We start from the raw sequence: 7,598 nt of genomic DNA, 5'->3' as shown, positions 1-7,598 counted from the left end.
TGGGTTGATTGGTCATTCAAAGTTAGCTACTACAAGTTGTTTACGATCAGCTAAGTGCTTATAGGGTTTTATCTTTGTGTGGTTGGAGTGTTTAGAAGGTCTAGAGGTGTTAGAGGACTCAGAGCTAATAAAGTATGATTTAGTTGAGTTGGCGCTTAGTCACCAGCTGTAAGAAATTATAGGTTTTTATCTTTGTGTGGTTTGAGTGTTTTGAAGGTCTAGAGGTGTTAGAGAACTCGGAGCTAAGGAAGTCTACTCTAGTTGAGTCAACGCTCAATCGTCAGAGCACAGCTGTAAGAAATCAGATCAATCTGATCAGAGTGCTGTTACTTACCTGCAGACAGCAATGAGTCTCTGGTGTCATATCTCTATGAAATTAGAGCAACCCCCAAGGGTGAGGAAGAGTCAACAAGTTCTGTCTCAGTTAGCCGAATCAGTATCCATCAAGACCAGTTGGATTGATGTCAACAAAATGTATGCAGAGCATAAGGAAGGTATTCATCAGCGTGGTTCTAGGGTTGAAGGTATTCAGCATGGTTCTAGGGTTGAAGGATTCAGGTCAACTGAATTAGGAGGAAAATAAGAGAGCTAGAAGGACCCTTATTGGATCGGATTCTACGTCAGTCTCCTGGATCAGTTTATACACAGCTAGGTTAGACTAGTGTCGGCAGGGAGTCAGCAAAGGAGAGTTGATAGGTTTTGTGAAGTTTTGGGCCAAGTATTTGAAGTTTGTTGATGTTGGGAGACATTTTGGGAGTCAGGTAGACACATTTTTGACTGAGATCAGCTTGCAAACATTCGTCTAGAATATAGTCAGAATTTGATCAATTTTGTGTCAGTTGGGAGGGATTCAGGTCAACTTCTTGTCATAGAGGAAGTCATCTGAGGCATTTAGGCTAAAGATCAGAGTTCTTGGTAGTTAGATATGACTTGGGAGGACAATTGGAGGTATCACCCGCGAGTTGGATTGAATGGTATAGAGGTGTCCATTTGTGTCAGGCCAGAGGTGAAACGATAGGTTCCTAGCTCACTAGTGTCTTTTGAGTTGGGATCCTAGTGTCCCCAAATTTTGATCCCATTGTGTTTTCTTCTTGTGTGCCTGTTTGTGGTGTAGTAGAGGCCATCACCTAGCCACCACATAACTTAAATAAGTGAAGATAAAAGGAAAGAGTGCCTTGTCCTCAAAGTAAACCCTAACCCTAACAAAGAAGAGGGCAAACAATGGAATACTTGGAGGCTTCACAAAAAACAAAAAGGGGGGCACTACTCTCATGACCAGGTTTTTTGTCATTTTCCCCCTCTCAAGTTTTAATGTGGTGAATTATCTCTACTCTCTTTCTCTCTCCTTGTCAAAGCTCATCAACATTAAGGGCTATAAACACAAATCAATTCCTTACTGAGTCTAATAGTGGGGCACATGCACATGTGATTGGAGCAGACCAAGTTGAAAATAATCCTTAAATTCCTCTCGTTCTCTCTCCTTGTGAAAGCTCATCAACATTAAGAGCCATAAACATAAATCAATTCCTTTTTGAGTTTAATGGTGGGGCACATGCTCATGTGATTGGATCAAACCAAGTTGAAAACAATCCTTAAATTCCTTAATAACCACCCTATCTAGTAATTGTGATCTACTATGGTCCTTTTCCTAAGTGCTTTTTGAAGTATGGTTTTGAAGTATGGTGTACTATTGATATGTGACAGCTTGTGAGCATATAGGGGAATTTAGCGCTATAGATCTAAGTCAAAACTTTGAATGGGAGTAGATGAGACTCATCCACTCATTGTCTAAGATATGTGGGAGTGGTTAAGTTGGCAATTGTCTGTTACACCTCACAACCATTGAAAATACTGAGTGGCTAGTTGGTGAGGAGAGACATCAGGTATTAACCTTCTGCCGAAATATAGGGTGAGAATAGATGAAACTCACCCACCCATTGGCAAGGAGATATAATTGATTAGAGTGGTAGGTTGGCAATCGACTACTAGACATATGCATTACTTTCATGTGGTTGGCACTTGTATTATTGCATTGAAGTGAAGTAATCTTTGGTGGTGTTATGTTTGTGCATTTAATTCAATTATGTGTTAGAAGAACTCATTTCTTGAATGAGGTAGTGACGTTCTTGTTGGACGAATTCATGGTGATCCATAGGAAATCATCACTTTATTATCCACAAGCAAATGAGAAAGTTGAAAGCATTGTTAAAGTCATTTGTTTGATCCTGACCAATATTGTAGATGCATCACGTTTAGACTAAGAACTTAAACTTTTCTTACTACTCTTTGGGCTCATCGAGAATAGCTTACAAAATAGCTACTAGTACGACACTTTTTCGCTGAGTATATGGTGTTGATGCTATCACGCCAATTGAATTCTTGATCTCCACCTTGTGGGCAATAAAAGACACAAATCGTGCGGCTCATGACCTTTCAAAACATGTGGTGATTGGAATGTGGACATAGAAGTGCATACAAAAATGGTTTTTTGATGCTAATATCAAAAATCATAATATCCATGTGGGTGATCTAGTGTTGACGTATAACATTAAGAAAGGAAAGAAGAAACTTAATCTTTGGGGCTTAAGACCTTACAAAATTCTTAAATTTTCCAAAAGTGGTGCGATTAGATTAGAAACATTACATGAAGTTCCTATGGAGACTTTTGTTAATGGAAACAAAGGTCATTAATAGAGGAACAACTGAAAAGCATACATGCCACCCAAGAATGACTAAAACTGAAAAAAGAAATACAGAGACGAGCTTTCAAGGAATCTAAAGAACGCGAGGAACAACAAATGCAAACACTAAGTGTTGCAAGTCAAGATGGCACGAGTCATGGGAGTCGAACATAAGGAAGAGTGGGAAGTAAATCCTACTAGGCTATGGTTACACATGACCATGAGCCACATATCCCTCACAAAATTAGGATTACTCAATTGTAGCATAAGTTACAATCTTATGTCCTATGAATCCTAGACATCTCTAGGGAAACCCGAACTTATGTCCTATGAATCTTGGACATCTCTAGGGAAACCCGAACTAACTCCTATAAATGCTCAAGTGTATGTTGTGGGAAGTCACTTAGTGGATTGTGTTGGCATGTGCAAAATGACATTTTCAATAGCCAACATACCTATTGAAGGAAAATTCTTTGTTACACCTCCTTAAGTACTATCCAAGGAAGTGTTGTTAGGGCAAAATTGGATGGGACATCACAAATGTACCATTGACTAGGATGCAAGACAACAACTTCAAAGACTGCTAATCAACAAATCCACGTCCTTCTTACAGAAGATGAAACAGTAAACTTGCATGATGAAAACTCTCTCCTTGCATTACCTTGGTCCACACCTCTTAAAACCCATGTCAAGGGGAAACAAGTCCTAACTGAGTCAACCCATGTTCTTGTTTCTCTTACCACAGTCCAATAAATTCCCCAACCATTCAAAAACACAACCCATCAAAACGAATACAACCAATCAAACAACCGTCAATGATGGCTACCCAAATGGGTTTTTGAAGCCTAAAAATGTCTCCCAATTATAAACATCAGGTTACCAAAGTCTATAACACCTACCACCATTGTCTACAAATTCAACCAACTTAGAAAAAAACACAACAACCATGCATAGATCATCACAATAATAACCATCAAAAAATGAGTACATCGCCCATTAAGTACAATCCAAACAAAGAGGACATTGCGACAAATCTAGGTCCCAAAAATCCCCTTAATATCCCAAGGATACTACCAGATACCACTCCCCCTAGTTGCATGCAATTGGTGCATGGCTTAGAAATAAAGGAAAAGTTAAAGCAGATAGGGCTCGAAAACCTAGCTGAGACAGTCTAGTGCCGAGTCAACACACGATTATGTACAGAATTCTTAGCTTTGTACCAAAAGGGCACAAAATGGGGCATGGTAACATGAGCCAATGGGACCAAAATTTCAATTTTGATTTACAAAAAGGTTGATCAGAGAGGCACTCCACCTACTTGTAGGACCAAAGCCCAACCCCTTTTCCAAAAAGTTAGACTTTTCAGATATTTTCCCACCTACCAAAGTGAACAACAACAATGGAGCAGAGTTCATAGCTCTCAAGGATCCCAAGCTGGTTGCAAGAGGGTGGCAACAATGATCATGCAGGTGTGACAGATACAACCACATGGACATGCATAAAGTTTATCTCTTACACCGCTAGGGTGAATAGGACGATTGGCCTAGCATGCTACACTGGGACTCTCACCCACTACATAACCAAGCATGGAAACAAGGTGGTAAACCCATACCTCACATAGATACCAGGCCATGATGTTGGAGTCTCTTTTCTTGATGCTCCACATGAAGAACCTGAAGGGTCCCCAAAAATCAAGACAGACGTGATACAGAGGGAGCGGGAAGAAGTATCATCAATTCTCAAGGCTATAAGAAAATTGGTAGCATATATTGGTGTAACCTCTCTAGATAAACCTCCAAAGAAAAAGGTAAAAAGCATGCCTCACCAACCTCATTCTCTTTCTCCAACCACATCAACTCATGCCTCACTGACCTCATTCTATTTCTCCAACCAAAGAAAAAGTTAAAGAGCATCCTCATCGACCTCATTTTGTTTTCCAACCACATCAACTCATGTTGAAGGCCAAAAAAGAATCATGGCAGAAGTCCCAAGCACCCTACAACCACCTTCTCTCGTCCCACAAGAACCCACTATCCTCAAAGTACATGTAGATGTCATGGAACCAAGCCCACCACCACCACCACCTTCTCTAGTCCCACAAGAACCCACTATCCCTGAAGTACATGTTAATGTCATGAAGTCAAGCATGCCACCCCAAGACCCATCCATAGCAAAGGAGGCCCAAGGCCAGCCACTCAGTCTATCTCTACCCCACTATCAAATCCCCTTTGTTCCACCTTGAGAGTCGGCATACCCATTCGAGCTCGAGGACCTCATTACATGAGTCCAAACCTGCATCTCCCTCCAACCCTCCTCTTCCAAAAAGCATGCAAGAGAGACCATTCCCATGAGCTCTAGAGAGGATGTAGACACTGCAGCTAAGCAAAAGAAAAGAGAGGCCTCCCAGAGTGACGAAGATCCATACAAGCTACTCTACTTGTTGTGCAGCAAGACATTTATGCCCACTGAAATGTGGGTGGCAGTTCATGAGCTAGAGAAGGGAATTATACACTACCTTAAAGCTAAAATAGACCCGAGTAGAGGAGTACTTGAAGCAAGGGAAGCAAGAGGACTATGAGATGGATTCCTATGTGTCCGACCTAAATATTCTCTTTGCCTAGATGATGGAGCCCAAATTTCACATGCAAGCCTCTTCCAATCACTTATTGAAGAATCATGAAAGTGTCACTACAAAATTGAATGCACAACTGATGTGAGAAGAAATGGATCAGCTCATAAAGGATGTGGAGGAAAAGTAAAAATGGATAATCGAGGCCAACAAAACTCTCTCTCAACAAGTGCAAGATCTTCTCAATTAACTGAAATCCCACAAACAGGAAAGCATGAAGGAAAAGACCCGCAATACACAATTGCAAATTCAAGTGGACAGCATCAAGGAACATCATAGAGCCAAAGTGGCCAAACTACAAGCTAAGGCAAATAGCCAAGTGCTAGATCTCTAGGCCAAGTTATCTAAACACCAATGATGATTGCAAATCCATGTAACACTACTTAGAAGAGAAAGATAGAGAGTTAAAGGCCATTGGTAAAATAGGGTTAAAGTCACACATGGAGGTATTACAAGGGCTGGAATAGGCCAAGGATATATATAAAATTAGCTATATACAAGTCAAGGACCTAAAGGCAACAACATAATATCTACAAACCAAAAGGTGACTATGTTGGCTAGCCCCACCAACTCGTCATCTCTCATCTTAATGAGCAGATTATGGATTCCCACACTGTGATAGAGCAAGATTACAAATTGATGTGGGCATTCTCAACAAGACAAGGATAGCCTCCTTCTCTAAACTCTCCAACTCCAAGAAGCTCGCCACCAAAGGGAGCTATAGATTTCCCATGCTCAATCACTACCCTTCAATAAGTAGTTATGACTGCAAGCAGAACTTCTATTGTGTGCTTGAAGAAGACGATACCTATAGTAAGCTCATAGGGTAGCCCCATTGGCTGACCTTTCAATGGTTCCTCAAGTCGCCCCTCGACAAACTTTCTCCCTATTTTTTGCTTCACTAACACTCTCTATATGCCAATACAATATTAACTTAAATGAGGAACTAACCTGGGGAAGCTTACTAATAACACAAAAAAATGTTGCGCGATAGGCTGAATTTACTATTATTATAGCTATATTATAGCTATATAGGCTGAATTTACTATTATTATAGCTATATTCATAGGGGCCCTCAAACTTAATGTGAGGCCCAATCCATGTATATCTAAACCCTACAGCCTATAGTGCTAAATTTATGATCATGGTGTGGGTACTAATTAATTCTACTAGCTTTAGTGAGGGAGAGGATCCTAATGATTTAATGAAACCATGTAATCCCAATGCTTTTGTAGCTCCCCTTCCTAAACTTAAAGAGCGCCTAACTTGCATGCTAACACACGGCTAGGTAGAAGCTTGGAATACCCACCAACACCTTCTCTTATAGAATAGTAAACTTTATCATCCTTATGGCATTCTTTTCCTTTTTTATACTATTTGTGCACACCTACATAGAATATCCCATATTCCTTGTTGAGAGGAAGAAGATTTACATACATTACATGACTTCGTTATTACACAAAGAATCCACCGCCGCCTTCCAATGATGGGGATGAGATAAAAGGGATGATATAGAGGAAAACACCTACTCAGCATTTAGTCCTATAACTTCTTACTTATCTACTCTTTATGAAAATAAAATTAATAATGAAACTAACCCACCATTAACTGAGTGGGATTTCCCTAACTCTTCTTTTGATTTTCACATTAACCCTCTCACCCTTGAGGAACCACTAGTGGACAACTAGCTAGAGGCTGAACCATCCAATGCCACATGAGCACTAGATACTGTAGACCCTATCTTGGATCTCCTAGCTCTGGAATATAAGAAGATTATCATGAGTAGGAATCCACTTTTGAAACCTCATTTAATGTGGAAATATCTTATGTAGATTACCCCGTTTGACCCAACCACTCCCATATAAGCTGAAGCTTATACCATTGTACGATATCCATTTAGTAGTAGATGATAGACTAGATAACAAATAATTGGGGAACATGGAGCAACAACAATAAGAGACCTTATGGTCCAATGTAGCAAGAGACTCAAGGCTAGCCAACACGTGGCTGGCAAATTTGCTCAAGTTACGGCTAGTCACATTCATGATCGCCCATGCATACAAGCGGTTGATGCGCGAGCATACCACCGAGTCATGGGGAGACTATGATGAGATACAGATAGATGTTGTGATGACCAAGTTACAATTCCAAACTTTAGTATGTCCATCTAGATAGGAGATTGTTGTTCCTCACCATCTAAGAATACACTAATGGAATCTAGTCTTATCTCCTTGCTCTCGTTCTTGTCTACGGTGTGTGAGAGAGAGAGAGTTGAGAGGAGAGAGAGC

Source organism: Cibotium barometz, chromosome 36 (assembly GCF_041138505.1).
Source record: "Cibotium barometz isolate CiBa-2024 chromosome 36, ASM4113850v1, whole genome shotgun sequence".
Lineage (NCBI taxonomy): Eukaryota > Viridiplantae > Streptophyta > Polypodiopsida > Cyatheales > Cibotiaceae > Cibotium > Cibotium barometz.
The sequence above is the reverse complement of the archived record's forward strand: the minus strand, read 5'-3'. Positions refer to the sequence as shown.